Source organism: Monodelphis domestica, chromosome 3 (genome assembly GCF_027887165.1).
Source record: "Monodelphis domestica isolate mMonDom1 chromosome 3, mMonDom1.pri, whole genome shotgun sequence".
NCBI classification, from domain to species: domain Eukaryota; kingdom Metazoa; phylum Chordata; class Mammalia; order Didelphimorphia; family Didelphidae; genus Monodelphis; species Monodelphis domestica.
The window spans coordinates 391458872-391476254 of record NC_077229.1 but is presented as its reverse complement, the minus strand read 5'-3'; positions in this window follow the sequence as shown (position 1 = coordinate 391476254).

The following is a 17383-nucleotide window of genomic DNA, read 5'->3' as shown; positions in this document are numbered from 1 at the left end:
CCAGTTTTTACTTTCAGTTTCTTCCTTATTCCCTTTTGGGAATAATGCTTTATAAAAACTAAGGTTGTTAATTACTCTTCCTTCTCCTTCTTCTTATCTTTCCCCTCTCCTCTCTTCTCCTCCCTTCCTCCATTTCTTCCTTTTTCTCTTCCTTCCTTGTATTTTCTTTCCTTCCTTCCTCCATTCTTCTTTTCTTCCCTTCCTCCTTCCTTCACCCTCTTTCTCCCCCTCTATCTCTGTGTCTTTGTCTCTGTCTGTCTGACTCTTTGGCATTCACTATCTCTCTCTCTTTGTCTCTCTTTCCCTTTGTTTCTGTATCTCTCTGCTTCTATCTCTGGCTCGTTGTCTCTCTCTCCTTTTCATTACACAAAACATTTATAATTCATAAGTTACACATCATTGTAATACCAACCTCCTAATCAACCTAATCTTCGCCAAAAGAATTTACAACATCTTCAATTGTTGCCCACCCTCTTGTCAAAATTTCAGCTTCTCTTAGCCACAGGATCCTTCTCTATATCGTAACACAACATGTTTAGAACCAATAAGCTAGAAAATCATTATATTACACGACCATCCTTTAGTCTTTACATCTCTAGTACTCATAAAAGTGTCTTTGCCTTTGGTGCTTATTTTAGGTGGTTTTAAAATTAGGTGCTTATTAAATACTTGTTAAAACCGATTAATGAAGAATGGATAGTTCAGGAAACATTTCCACTTAATCAGCCTTTTTGGCACAGTATTAATTAAAACATTAACTAAATAATAGAAAAAGAGAAGAGTTTTATATGTAAGCATTTTTTTCTGCTTTATTAGTTCATTACATGAAAAAGAAAATAGAGTAAAAGAAATAAATGTCATATATTATAACATTATATGACTATATTGTGAAAAAGAATGGCATTTAATGATGAGTGAACTTTTATTTTTCAATATATTTTAAAGAAATATATTTATTCTCTCTCAAATTACACACCTCATTTGAAAAAAAAATCCTTATAAGAAAAAAAAAGAAATAAGAAACAAAGCATCCCTCATTGGACACTATTAAACAAATATAACTCTTATCAAGTTATCAAGTATTTTTCTTATCCTTTATTTTGAATTCATCACTTTTCGAAATGGAAAATAGATAGTATGCCTTAGCGCTGATCCGAAGTCATCACTGATTTTTGCCTTGATCATAGGTTTTATAGATTTTAAGCTATTTATCTTTACATCTTCTATATTATTTTCTTCTGATTGTGTACATTTCTTCATCAGCTTGCAAAAATCCTCAGAATTCACTTTGCACAATTATTGATGTTACATGATATATTTTTTATTGTTTCTGCTCATTTTACTATAAATTGATTCTTATAAGCATTTCTATATTGCTTTGAAATTACATTTCCTCATTTCTTAAGTGCATCCTTTTATTATATAATCCACAAATTAAGTTTTTTCAGCTATTACACATATGGTGGAAATAATTTTCATTTTTAATTTTGTCCAAAAATAAGAGCTGCTATATACATATTTTGATACATTTGGGTCTTCTTTTTTTATCTCCTTTGGGGATAGGCTCATTAGATTTAGACAACTGAAAAAAAAGCAATCACTATTGGATTCAAGTATCCTATTATACAAAAATTACATAAAATGACAAGTAATATTAGATGAATAATTTTATCTATCGAGGAGAATTTTAGTCTCAACCAATTTGTCTTGTGATGTTGGTAATTATGAAAAGCACTGTCTATTTGGGAATATATTGACCTGCAATTCAGTGTATTTTTCCTTGCAAAATTTTAGAGAATATTTTAAAAATTAATTTATTTGGAATATTTTTCATGGTTACAAGAGTTATGATTTTTCCCACCCCTCTTCCCTGCCCCCTGCCACAGAACTGACAAGCAATTCCACTGGGTTATACATGTATCATTGTTCAAGACCTATTTCCATATTATTCATATTTGTAATAGATTGATATTTTAACACCAAAACCCCAATCATATCCCCATTGAACCACATGATCAATCACATGTTTTTCTTCTACATTTCTGTTTCCACAGTTCTTTCTCTGGATGTGGATAGCATTTCTCCTAAGTTCCTCTGGATTGTTTTGGGTTATTGCATTGCTGCTGATACAAAATTCAGTTACTTTCGATTGTGCCATAATACACAAGTCTCTGTGTACAATGTTCTCCTGGTTCTGCTCCTTTTGCTCTGCATCAATTCCTGGGTGTCTTTCCAGTTCCCATGGAATTCCTCCACTTTATTATTTCTTGGAGCATAATAGTATTCCATCACCATCCGATACCACAATTTGTTCATCCATTCCCCAATTGAAGGGCATCCCCTCATTTTCCAATTTTTTTGTCACCAGAGTGTGATTATGAATACTTTTTCTACATCTTTTTCCTTTTTGTCTCTTTGGAGTACAAAAGCAGCAGTGGTATGACTGGGTCAAAGGGTAAACATTCTTTTATCTCCCTTTGGTCATAGTTCCAAATGAATCTTTTTTAAGTTAATTCATTTGGATAATTACTGGACATGAATTGGTGTAACCTGTCTATAAAAACAAAAAAAAAGCCCAGAATTATAATATGGGGGTCTAGGTTTTCTTTTTATTCACACAGAAAATGAACATCCATGGCAAAGAAAAAAAACAAAAAACATTTACCCAATTTTATGTTAATAGATGGCTGCCTCACACTTTGCATTAACCTCAGCCCAACTATTACTATTGTTGTGGTTCAGCTACCTTGAAAAAATGTAACATAATGATTCACAACCTTGTATTCTGATATTAGGTATAATTATTTCTGCATCAAATGTAGGTTTTCAAGGTGCATTTCCCCTTCTATTATCTCTATAACTGATCACATTTGTCCCATATGTTATACTCCCAAACCTTGGTACTTAGGCAAAAGTTAAACTTACATTTATTCCTCCAGAAGATGGTACAACATAGTCAACACATACTTAGTTTACACTCCAAAAGGACTTATCACAATTGATTAGGAAAATAGATACAGCAAAACACGATGAATTTTAGTAGCATTAGCACTTAGAAATAAAACATTTGACGTTCAAGTAAAGGAGAAATTAATATTTCCTTGGCTTATGGAACAAATAATTGAATATTTCTAAAACACAAATATTGGGCTAGTCTTCTAAGATGTGATAAGTAATGTTTGTCAGACAAGCAAAAATGGCTTTTCTCCACATCATAAGCCTACATTATTAAGGTTATGCAAAGCTCAGACAAAGAGTTCTTATTGGGATGGCAATCTTAGTACCCCTAGGAATGGACCTCCTGATTTAAGACTGGGTACCCTGAGAAAGAGCTATAAATATTTTCAGCTCTCAAACTGAAGCTGTTGAGACTGGCAAAACAAATTTTCTTCATCTGTCTATGACAAATCACTATGGTCAGCATGAACAGCATACCCTGAAACACACTCTTAAAAAATCCCTAGTAAAAAATGCAATTTCAAAAGCTCCATTTCCAAGCAAATAGAATTGGAATTTAGTTTCTAGCCTTACACAATTCATATAAAACATACACTCACTTACCTTGCTTTCATTTGTTTAATTTAAGTAAAAAAAAAGAGCAGATATAGCCCCCAGTAGTGAAAGTAGACCCCAGTAAAATCATTGCCATAATTTAGATGAAGGCAAACATGTAGCCTGGCATCACATGAGGCCCCCAAACCCGTCCTTTCCACACCTTCATACAGAAACTAAATGGTCTTCCCAGAAATGTACTGATGTATGCAATTTCTGAGAAACTTGGTTAAATGGTTACACGTCGATATATTAATTTATTATCTTATAGAAAACTCTAAGTTTCAGTGAGGTAAACTAAGTCGTTGTACTAAGATTACAAACCGTTGTCCATGTAAAAAGCTTATCTAATCACTTAATGTCACTCTCTCTGTAAAATACTAGCTGTGGTCAATAAACCTCACCTCTGATTGTGACCAGCTTCACTGGCCCTCCAGACACGTGTCACCCTTCTCATAACATCTAATTCTCCTCACCACTTTGGGACTCCTGAATATTTGTCAGTATCACCTGGTAACTATTCAACTCCTTTCTCCATGTATTTGATAAATGAGGCCTTCATTAGAGTGACTTATAACACTGTTGTTTGGTTTTTTTGCATCATTATGATTACTTGTGTTTTACTTTCCATCCTATTTACCACTGACTAGTTTCTGACCTCTGCTTTCTCCCATTTGCTGTTTTCTCTATCTGTCCCACTCTACCTTTTTAATCTCCTTCTGCTCTTGTTTCCCTATATAGTAAGATAGCTTTCTATATCTTATTGATTATGTCTGTCCTTCCCTCATTGAGACAAAGGTTCTCCTCCACCTCCTCCATCTTCCCCTTCATTAGGAACACTTTCATGCACCTTTTATGTGAAATACTTTACTTCATTCTATTTTCCCTTCCTCTTCTTCCCAATGCATTTCTTTCTCTTTGTACAAAGCACTTTTTACAAAGATTATCTCATTTTTATCTTCACAATTACACTGAAAATTAAATGTCATTATTTCTGTTTTATGGTTGGGGAAACGAAGGCAAACAGAAATGCCTTTTTTAAAGGATTACACAGGAGGCAACTGGATAGTTCAGTGGATTAAGAGTCAGGCCTAGAGATGGGAGATCCTATGTTCAAATCTAGCTTCAGACACTTTGCAGCTGTGTGACCCTGGTCAAGTCACTTAACCCCCATTGCATAGCCCTTACCACTCTTCTGCCTTGAAACCAATACATAGTTTTGATTCTAAGATGGAAGGTAAGGATTTAAAAATATAAAAATAAAGGATTACACAGCTTGTTAGTGTCTGAAACTAGATTAGAATTCATTATTTCCTGATTTCAGTCCCAGTGATCTATCCATAGTGCCACCAGCTGCCATTCCTGAAAATGAAGATAGAAGAGTTCTGGAAATTGAACACTTAAATTTAGCCAAGTGAATAGAAGTTAATGAAAAGATTTATTAGATCTAATATAATTTTGTTCTAGAAAGCCAACTTTATGAGCTCTACTAAAGTAGTAAAAAAATCCCAGGTAAACATGGCAACAGTCTAGACACAGGACTCTTCTTTTCCTCACCATCTACTGATACAGACTTCCTCAAAAAGCCAAAAAAAAATTCAAATTCATATGAAAGAAGGAACTCTACAGTAGGGCACTGCATTGAAAGGGATTTGGGTATTTCCATACCATAAAAGGGTGAAAAAGCTTCCACCAAAACTCGAGCTGATCCACCCTCTCCCACCCCATCTACGGAGCCAGAGTCAGAGCCAGGTCACACTAGAATCAGTGAGTGAGTGAGTGGCACCTCTGGAGTGAGTGAGGGGAACCACTGGGTCCTTGGCAGCTGATTTATTACCACCAAGGACCTAACCCCTTAGAGCAGCTAAACCTGAGGCCCCAGCAGGCTGAGGAGAGCAGTACGTGGGCTCTGGTAGTGATATAGCACAGAGAGGGACAGAAAATATCTGAAGCTACAGAGACTCAAGAGGTAGCCTCAGCCAAAATCCTTGCTCCTTAGCTCCATACACAGAGAGTCTGACCATCTCACTCATATTTCTAATTGGAAAGTGAAGTAAAAACCACCAGAGTAATGGCAAACAGTGCCCAGAAACAACAACTTTCCAACACCAAGGAAAAAAAAAAGAAGGGTTTGACCATGGATAAATTTATGGATAAAAAAAAAAACAGGCTACAGAGGAAATATAAATAAATGCACCAAAACTTTCCCAAAAAATGGAAATTTTCCACACGTTCTTGAAGAGTTTAAATTGGAGTATATAAAAAAGATGGAAGTCTTCCGGCAAGAAAAGTGGTAAATAGTTTAAAAAGAAAATAACCGTTTAAAGGAGAAGAATTACCAATTAGAGAAATAGCTAGAAATCACAAAAAAGCAGGATATACCAAACTGAAAAGGAAAACCAGTCCTTAAAGTCCAGAATCAGGCAATTGGAAGACAATGAACTTGCAAAACAGCAAGAATTAATAAAGCAAAGTCAAAAGTCTGACAAAATAGAAGAAAACATAAAATATATAAGTGAAAATCTTTTCAGTTATGATGGATCAGGAAAACAGCACAAAGAGACATTTTGAGAATCATTGGTCTACCTGAAAATCAAGAAATAAACAGAAATATTGACACCATATTAAAAAAAAATTTCCAAGAAAACTGCCTTGATGTTCTTGAAGAAAGGGGCAAAATAGACACTGAAAGAGTTTATAGAATACCCTCTACACTCAGTCCTCAAAAGACAACTCCCAGGAATGTAATTGCCAAATTCCCGAGCTTCCAAGCTAAGGAAAAATTTTTACAAGAACCCAAAAAGAGACAATTCAGATATCAAGGAGCACCAATCAGAATTACACAAGATCTGGAAGCTTCCACTCTGAAAGACCACAAGGCTTGGAATATGATATTCAGAAAGTCAAGGGAATGGGGTCTTCAACCAAGGATCACCTATCCATCCAAACTGACTATATACTTCCAGGGGAAAGTAAGGGCATTCAACAAAATAGAATATTTCCAAGTATTTGTAAAGAAAAGACCAGTACTAAGTGGAAAGTTTGATAACCAAACACAAAGATCAAGAGAAACTTGAAAAGGTAAATAATAGAGGGGAAAGGGGGAAAATGTTTTTATTCAAAGCTTCTTCTTTAAGGACTTCAATAAGATCAAATTATTCATATTACTATATGGGGAAATGTTATTTGTAACTCTAAAAATTTATTCACTACCATAATAATTAGAGTAATCATTCACAGGAACAGATTGGGGTAATAAGTGCTATAAGATGATATGCAAAAAAAAGTGAAAGAGAGTGGGGGAATCAAAGATGGCACTAAGAGATAATTGAAGAAATAAAAAAATAGGACAATCTTTATTAAAAAAAAGATACATATGGGAAAGGGAGGGGAAGAATACCCTTATAAGAAGGAGAGGAAGTGAGTGCTAATAGGTAATACTTAAACCTTACTCTCAGTGAAGTCAATTCTGAGAAGGAAGAGCATCTAGATCCTTTGGGGTACTGAATTCTATATTACCCTACAGGGAAAGTAAGAAGGGAAAACTAAGGGTGTAGTGGGACAGGGAGTACAAAAAGGGATGGAAAGTGAGGAGTTGGGGTATTGAACAGACAATGAAAAATTAAGAAGGGAAGAAAAAGTGAGGGGGCAAAAAGGGAAGCTTATTAAGGATGGGGATTAGGGGGACAGATTAAAAGCAAACCACTGGTTTAAAAGGATATAGCAAAAGAAGAAAAGACAGAACTAGGGTAGGATATCAAAATGCTGGGGAATACACAAATGACAATCATAACTTTAAACATGAATGGGATGAACTCACACATAAAACAAAAACAAATAGGAGAGTGGATTAGAAATCAAAATCCTACTTCTGGGTAAACATGGCTGCAATCTAGATGTGACTCACTTCCTCTCCCTGGCACCGAACGAAATAGACTACTTCAAAAGAGCATAAAATTACCTTTGGAAGAATGGAGGGACTCCCCAGTTCCCCACAGAAACGAAGGTACACGGGGTTTGAACATTTCCACACTATAAGGAGGAGGAAAAACTCGCACAAAAACTTGAACTGAGCCACCTCTCCCCCCCCCCCCAAACCAGAGTAAGCTATCAGAGCTCTCACTGGGACAACGAGTGAGTGAGGAGCATCTGTGTCTGGGGGAGCACACCAGGGTCCTTGGGATCTAAAGACTGCAAGGAAATGACTTCTCAGGGTGGTTTCACGGTAAAATCCTGCGCTGAGCAAAGGGGCGGCCATGCTGAGAGGCTGCGCTGAGCAAAGGAGAGGCAGAACTGAGAGGCTGCGGTGAGTAAAGGGACGCTGAGAGGCTGTGCTGAGCAAAGGGGTGACCGCGCTGAGAGGCTTCGCTGAGCAAGGGGTGACCACTCTGAGAGGTTGCGCTGAGCAAAGGGGTGACTGCGCTGTGAGGCTGCTCTGAGCAAAGGGGTGGCTGCACTGAGCAAAGGGGCTGCCGCGCTGAGCACAGGGGCCTTCATTCTAAGAAACCTTCGAGGCTGGGAAGAACTAGTCTGAGGCAACCTAAATTCACAGAAAACCCGCCCACATCACCCAGACCCCAGACCAAAAAAGAAAGTAGAATAAAAGCACCAAAGGGATGGATCACATGTCCCAAAATCAAGCCTCCAAGAAGAAAGGGGAGGAAAAGTGACTATTGATAACTTCTGAAAACTTTTATGGAGGGAGTATCCAAGGAAAAGAAGAGAATGAGGATGAAATCCAAACAAAATCAGAACATGCCTCCCAAATTGGAAACTATCCACAAACTCTGGAAGATCTCAAACTGCAGCTTACCCAAAAGATGGAAACCTTTTGGGGAAAAAAATGGGAGAAAGAGATCAGCAGTCTGATAGACAAGTCTTCACAATTGGAGAAGGAGCTGAAAGCATCTAATAGAAGGGCAGAGAAAGCTGAAAAGCAAAACCAGTCCCTAACAACCAGAATTAAGCAACTAGAAGACAGCAAGCATGCCCAAAAGATGGAAGACTTTTGGAAAGAAAAATGGGAGAAAGAGATCAGCAGACTGATAGACAAGACTTCACAATTGGAGAAAGAGCTAGAAGCATCTAATAGAAGGGCAGACAAAGCTGAAAAGCAAAACCAGTCCCTAACTACCAGAATTAAGCAAATGGAAGACAGCAAGATTACAAAACAGTAAGAATCAATAAAGCAGAGCCAAAAAAATTAATGAATTAGAAGAAAACATGAAATCTCACTGAAAAGGTAACAGACATGGAAAACAGAGGAAGAAGAGAAAACCTCAGAATTATTGGTCTCCCCGAAAACCAAGAGATAAACAAAAACCATGATGCTATTCTACACGAGATTATAGAGGAAAATTGCCCACATGTTCTGGAGCAAGGGGGCAAAATAGAAATAGAAAGGGTTCATAGAAGACCCTCTATACTAAATCCCCAAAAACAAACCCCAGGAATGTAATCGCCAAATTCAAGAGCTTCCAAGAAAAGAAGAAAATCCTACAAGAAGCCAAGAAGAGGAGCTTCAGATATACGGGGGCTCCCATAAGGATCACACAGGACTTAGCAGCTAACACACTAAGAGACCGCAAACCATGGAACACAATATTTAGAAAGGCAAGAGAGCTGGGTCTCCAACCAAGAATCAACTACCCAACAAAACTGACTATATACTTCCAGGGGAAAGTATGGGCATTCAACAAAATAGACGATTTCCAAACATTTGATATGAAAAGGCCAGAACTTAGTGGAAAATTTGACATCCAATCACAGAAAGCAAGAGAAACATGAAAAGGTAAATATGAAAGAAAGGGATAATGAGATAAATCTTATCTTTTTCTTTAAGTCAAACTCTCTTTTATAAGGACTACATTTATATCCAATTATATATATATATATATATATTAATATGTGAGGAAAATGTATTGTTTAAATCTCAAAAATTATATGCATCATAAGAGTAGTTAGAAGAATCATGAGTAGGGAAAGATTGGGGCATCAAGAAGATTAGGTGAAAGGGGGGACAAAGAAAGAAAAAGGGAGGGGGGCAATCGTCGATAATACTAACATTTACATCAAGAAATGGGGGGGGGACAAAATAGAATAATCTTTCCCATACAAAGATACATATGGGAAGGGGAGGGGAAGAACTCTCAAATGAGAAGGAGAGGAAGAGAGAGTGAAGTGGTTTTACTTAAACCTTACTCTCAGTGAAATCAAATCTGAGAGGGAAGAACATCTAGATCCAGTGGGATCCTGAATTCTATCTTATCCAACAGGGTAAGAAAGAAAGGAAAATCAAAGAGGCATCAAAATAGGCAAGGAGGAGACCAAGTTATCACTCTTTGCGGATGACATGATGGTCTACTTAAAGAATCCTAGAGATTCAACCAAAAAGCTAATCAAAATAATCAACAACTTTAGTAAAGTTGCAGGATACAAAATAAACCCACATAAGTCATCAGCATTTCTATATATTCCCAACAAAGCTCAGCAGCAAGAACTAGAAAGGAAAATCCCATTCAAAATTGCCATAGTCAAAACAAAATACTTAGAAATCTATCTCCCGAGACAAACACAGGAACTTTATGAACACAATTAAAAACACTCTCCACACAACTAAAACTAGACTTGAATAATTGTAAAAACATTAACTGCTCATTGGTAGGATGAGGCAATATAATAAAAATGACCATTCTACCCAACTCATCTATCTATTTAGTGCCATACCCATTGAAATTGCAAAAAATATTTTTACTGATTTAGAAAAAAAAACATAACAAAGTTCATTTGGAAGAACAAAAGAGCACATGAAAAAAGTGTTCTACATCTCTTATAATCAGAGAGATGCAAATCAAAACAATTCTGAGGTATCACCTCACACCCAGCAGATTGGCTAACATGACAGCAAAGGAAAGTAATGAATGCTGGAGGGGATGTGGCAAAGTAGGGACACTAATTCATTGCTGGTGGAGTTGTGAATTGATCCAACCATTCTGCAAGGCAATTTGGAACTATGCCTTAAGGGTGATAAAAGACTGTCTGCCCTTTGATCCAGCTATAGCACTGCTGAGTTTGTACCCCAAAGAAATAATATGTAAAAAGACTTGTTCAAGAATATTCATAGCTGCGCTCTTTGTGGTGGCCAAAAATTGGAAAATGAGGGGATGCCCTTCAATTGGGGAATGGCTGAACAAATTGTGGTATATGTTGGTGATGGAATACTATTGTGCTAAAAGGAATAATAAAGTAGAAGAATTCCATGGAGACTGGAACGACCTCCAGGAAGTGATGCAGAGCGAAAGGATCAGAACCAGGGAAACATACACAGATGTGGTACAATAGAAGGTAATGGACTTCTCCATTAGTGTCAATGCAATGTCCCTGAACAATCTGCAGGGATCTAAAAAACACTATCCAGAAGCAGAGGATAAACTATGGGAGTAAAAACACCGAGGAAAAGCAACTTCTTGACTACAGGGGGGAAGGGGATAAGGCTGAGGAAAGACTCTAAATGAACACTCTAATGCAAATACCAACAACATGGAAATGGGTTCGAATCAAGAACACATGTGATACCCAGTGGAATCGTGTATCGGCTATGGGAGAGTTGGTAGGAAGGGCATGGGGGAGAGGAAAAGAAAATGATCTTTGTTTCCAATGAGTAATACTTGGAATGATCAAATAAAATAATGTTTAAAGTGTTAAAAAAAAGAAATCAAAATCCTACCATATGTTGTCTGCAAGACAAACACTTGAGGCGGGTAGACATTCACAAGGTTTGAATTAAAGATTGGATCAAAACCTATTGCTCTCCAACTGATAGAAATAAGGCATGAGTTGTAATCATGATATCTGAAAAAGTTAAAAGTAAAAATAGATCTGATTAAAAGGGATAAGGAAGGTAAATACATGATGATAAAAGGCAGTGTAGACAATGAGAAAATATCATTAATCAATATGTATACACAAAATGGTATAGCATCCAAATTTCTAAAGGAGATACAAGTGGAGTTGAAGGAGGAAATAAATAGTAAAACTATACTAGTGCAAAACATGAACTTAACACTATCAAATTATTATTAGATAAAAAAAATAAAAAATAAATAAGAAAGAGGTAATAAATGTTAATGAAATCTTAGAAAAATTAGAGTCAACAGATATATGGAGAAAAATAAATAGGGACAGAAAGAATATGCCTTCTTTTCAGTAGCACATAGTACATTCACAAAGATTGACCAGAAACTAGGGTATAAAAATGTGGCAAAGAGATACAAAAAAAGCAGAAATAACAAATGAAACCTTTTCAGATCATAATGCAATGAACATAATAATCACTAAGGGTACATGGAGAGACAAATCAAAAATTAAATGGGAATTTAATAATATGATTCTCCAAAATCTGTTATAGAACAAATCATAGAAACAATTGATAGTTTCATTTAAGAAAATGACAATAATGAGACATCCTTTCAAAATCTATGTGATGTAGCCAAAGCAGTACTCAGGGAAATTTATATCCCTGAATTCATATATTAACAAATTAGGGAGGGCAGAGGTCAATGAATGGGAATTGCAAATCAAAAAACTTGAATGCAAACAAATAAAAAATCCCCAGATGAAAACTAAATTAGAGACCCTAAAAATTAAGGGAGAAATGAATAAAATCAAAAGTGAAAGAACTATTGAAATAATAAATAAGACTAGTAGCTGATATTTACAAAAAATAAAATAGACAACATGCTGGTCAATATAATAAAATAAATGTAAAGAAAAAAACCAAATTAACAATATCATAGATGAAAGGGGAGACTTCACCTCCAAAGAAGAGGAAATTAATGCAATCATTAAAAACTATTTTGCCCAATTATATGGCAACAAATATTGAAATATAAGTGATATGGATGTATAATTACAAAAAGTATAAATTGCCTAGATTAACAGAAGAAGAAATAGAATTCTTAAATAATCACGTATAAGAAAAAGAAATTGAACAAAAGAACTACCTAAGAAAAAATCCCCAGGGCCTGATGGATTAACAAGTGAATTCTATCAAACTTTAAAAGAAAAGCAAATCCCAATTCTACACAAACTATTTGACATTATAAGCAAAGAGGGAGTTCAACCAAATTCCTTTTTTTTTTTTTTAAATATATTTTATTTGATCATTTCCAAGCATTATTCGTTAAAGACATAGATCATTTTCTTTTCCTCCCCCCCACCCCCCATAGCCGACGCGTAAGTCCACTGGGTATTAGATGTTTTCTTGATTTGAACCCATTGCTTTGTTGATAGTATTTGCATTAGAGTGTTCATTTAAAGTCTATCCTCTGTCATGTCCCCTCAACCTCTGTATTCAGGCAGTTGCTTTTTCTCGGTGTTTCCACTCCCATAGTTTATCCTTTGCTTATGAATGGTGTTTTTTTTCTCCTGGATCCCTGAAAGTTGTTCAGGGACATTACACCGCCCCTAATGTAGAAGTCCATTACGTTCGATTATACCACAGTGTATTAGTCTCTGTGTACAATGTTCTCCTGGTTCTGCTCCTCTCGCTCTGCATCACTTCCTGGAGGTTGTTCCAGTCTCCATGGAACTTCTCCACTTTATTATTCCTTTGAGCACAATAGTATTCCATCACCAACATATACCACAGTTTGTTCAGCCATTCCCCTATTGATGGGCATCCCCTCGTTTTCCAGTTTTGGGCCACCACAAAGAGCGCAGCTATGAATATTTTTGTACAAGTCTTTGTGTCCATTATCTCTTTGGGGTACAGACCCAGCAGTGCTATGGCTGGGTCAAAGGGTAGATATTCTTTTGTCGCCCTTTGGGCATAGTTCCAAATTGCCCTCCAGAATGGTTGGATCAGTTCACAACTCCACCAGCAATGAATTAATGTCCCTACTTTGCCACATCCCCTCCAGCATTCATTACTTTCCTTTGCTGTTATGTTAGCCAATCTGCTAGGTGTGAGGTGATACCTCAGAGTTGTTTTGATTTGCATCTCTCTGATTATAAGAGATGTAGAGCACTTCTTCATGTGCTTGTTAATAGTTTTGATTTCTTTATCTGAGAACTGCCTATCCATTTCCCTTGCCCATTTATCAATTGGAGAATGGCTTGATTTTTTGTACAATTGATTTAGCTCATTATAAATATGAGTAATTAAACCTTTGTCAGAGGTTTCTATGAAGATTTTTTCCCAATTTGTTGTTTCCCTTCTGATTTTAGTTATATTGGTTTTGTTTGTACAAAAGCTTTTTAGTTTGATGTAGTCAAAATTATTTATTTTACATTTTGTGATTCTTTCTATATCTTGCTTGGTTTTAAAGCCTTTCCCCTCCCAAAGGTCTGACATGTATACTATTCTGTGTTTACCCAATTTACTTATGGTTTCCTTCTTTATGTTTAAGTCACTCACCCATTTTGAATTTATCTTGGTGTAGGGTGTGAGGTGTTGATCTATTCCTAGTCTCTCCCACACTGTCTTCCAATTTTCCCAGCAGTTTTTATCGAATAGTGGATTTTTGTCCCAAAAGCTGGGATCTTTGGGTTTATCGTATACTGTCTTGCTGAGGTCGTTTTCCCCCAGTCTATTCCACTGATCTTCCTTTCTGTTTCTTAGCCAGTACCAAATTGTTTTGATGACTGCTGCTTTGTAATATAGTTTGAGGTCTGGGACTGCAAGGCCCCCATCATATGTGTTTTTTTTCATTATTTCCCTGGATATCCTTGATCTTTTGTTCTTCCAAATGAACTTTGTTATGGTTTTTTCTAAATCAGTGAAGAAGTATTTTGGTAGTTCAATGGGTATGGCACTAAATAGATAAATAAGTTTGGGTAGGATGGTCATTTTTATTATATTGGCTCGTCCTATCCATGAGCAGTTAATGTTTTTCCAATTGTTCAAGTCTAGTTTTAGTTGTGTGGCGAGTGTTTTGTAGTTGTGTTCATATAGTTCCTGTGTTTGTCTTGGGAGATAGATTCCTAGGTATTTTATTTTGTCTAAGGTGATTTTGAATGGGATTTCTCTTTCTAGTTCTTGCTGCTGAGCTGTGTTGGAGATATGTAGAAAAGCTGATGATTTATGTGGGTTTATTTTGTATCCTGCAACTTTGCTAAAGTTGTTGATTATTTCAATTAGCTTTTTGGTTGAATCTCTAGGGTTCTTTAAGTAGACCATCATGTCATCCGCAAAGAGTGATAACTTGGTCTCCTCCTTGCCTATTCTGATGCCTTCAATTTCTTTATCTTCTCTAATTGCTACTGCTAGTGTTTCTAGTACAATGTCAAATAGTAGAGGTGATAATGGGCATCCTTGTTTCACTCCTGATCTTATTGGGAATGCATCTAGTTTATCCCCATTGCAGATGATATTAGCTGTTGGTTTTAGATATATACTGTTTATTATTTTTAGGAATGACCCTTCTATTCCTATGCTTTCTAGTGTTTTTAATAGGAATGGGTGTTGTATTTTGTCAAAGGCTTTTTCTGCATCTATTGAAATAATCATGTGGTTCTTGCTAGTTTGCTTGTTGATGTGGTCAATTATGTGGATGGTTTTCCTAATGTTGAACCAGCCCTGCATCCCTGGTATGAATCCTACTTGATCATGGTGAATGATCCTTCTGATCACTTGCTGGAGTCTTTTTGCTAGTATCCTATTTAAAATTTTTGCATCTATATTCATTAGGGAGATTGGTCTATAGTTTTCTTTCTCTGTTTTTGACCTGCCTGGTTTTGGAATCAGTACCATGTTTGTGTCGTAAAAGGAGTTTGGTAGAACTCCCTCTTTGCTTATTATGTCAAATAGTTTGTATAGTATTGGGGTTAACTGTTCTCTGAATGTTTGATAGAATTCACAGGTGAATCCATCAGGCCCTGGGGATTTTTTCTTAGGAAGTTCTTTGATGGCTTGATGGATTTCGATTTCTGATATGGGATTATTTAAGAATTCTATTTCCTCTTCTGTTAGTCTAGGCAGTTTGTATTTTTGTATATATTCATCCATTTCTCCTAAATTGGTGTATTTATTGCCATATAATTGGGCAAAGTAATTTCTAATGATTGCCTTAATTTCCTCCTCATTGGAGGTGCTGTCCCCCTTTTCATCTTTAATGCTGTGAATTTGCTTTTCTTCCTTCCTTTTTTTAATTAGATTGACCAGTACTTTGTCTATTTTGTTTGTTTTTTCAAAGTACCAGCTTCTTGTCTTATTTATTAAATCAATAGTTCTATCACTTTCGATTTTATTAATTTCTCCCTTAATTTTTAGGATTTCTAATTTGGTTTTCTGCTGGGGGTTTTTAATTTGATCGCTTTCGAGTTTTTTCAATTGCATTTCCAATTGATTGATCTCTGCTCTCCCTTGTTTGTTAATATGAGCTTTCAGGGATATGAATTTGCCTCTGATTACCGCTTTGGCTGCATCCCAAAAGGTTTGAAAGGATGTTTCGCCATTGTCATTTTCCTTGATGAAATTATTAATTGTTTCTATGATTTCTTCTTTAGCTAAACGGTTTTGGAGTATCATATTGTTTAATTTCCAATTGGTTTTAGATTTGGTTTTCCATGTACCATTACTAATCATTATTTTTATTGCCTTGTGATCTGAGAAGGCTGCATTCATTATTTCTGCTTTTTTGCATTTGTGTGCTATGTTTCTGTGACCTAATGTATGGTCAATTTTTGTGAATGTGCCATGTGGTGCTGAGAAGAAGGTGTATTCCTTTTTATCCCTATTTATTTTTCTCCATATGTCTATTAATTCTAATTTTTCTAAGATTTCATTCACTTCTTTTACCTCTTTCTTATTTATTTTTTGATTTGATTTATCTAAATTTGATAATGGTTGGTTTAAGTCTCCCACTAGTATGGTTTTATTGTCTATTTCTTCCTTCAATTCTCCTAGTTTCTCCATTAGAAATTTGGGTGCTATATTATTTGGTGCATACATGTTGATTAATGATATTTCCTCATTGTCTAGAGTCCCTTTTAACAAAATATAATTACCTTCCCTATCCCTTTTGATCAGGTCTATTTTTGCATTGGCTTTATCAGATATCATGATTACCACTCCTGCCTTCTTTCTATCAGTTGAGGCCCAGAAGGTCTTACTCCATCCTTTAATTCTGACCTTGTGGGTGTCAACCCGCCTCATGTGTGTTTCTTGAAGACAACATATGGTAGGGTTTTGGATTCTAATCCATTCAGCTATTCGTCTACGTTTTATGGGTGAGTTCATCCCATTCACGTTCAAAGTTATGATTGTCATTTGTGGACTCCCTGGCATTTTGATTGCCTTCCCTAATTCTAACCTTTTCTTCTTCGGCTCTACCTTTTAGTCCAGTGATTTACTTTGAATCAGTCCCCCTTGTCCCCTCCCTTGATGTTTCCCTTTTTAGTCCCTCCCTTTTTGTTCCCTCCCCCTCCCCCCTCTCTTTCCCTCCCTTTTTGTTCTCCCTCTCCCCCTCCCCCCCTTGGTTTTCCCTTCTCCTTACCCTTGTTGGGTAAGATAGAATTCAAGATCCCAATGGATCTGGATGTTTTTCCCTCTCAGAGTTGATTTCCCTGAGATTGAGGTTTAAGTAACCCCCCCCCCTCCCTCTCTTCCTCTCCTTCTTATAGGAGTTTTCTTCCCCTCCCCTTCCCCTGTGAATCTTTGTGTGAGAACCATTATTCTATTTGGTCTTTCTTTACCCCCTATTTATACATTACATTTTCCCCACATATTAGTATACATAGGTTGATATAAATGTAGTCCTTATAGAAGAGAGTTTGAGTAAAAGAAGATAACATTTTTCCCCTTTTCTTAATATTTACCTTTTCAGGTATT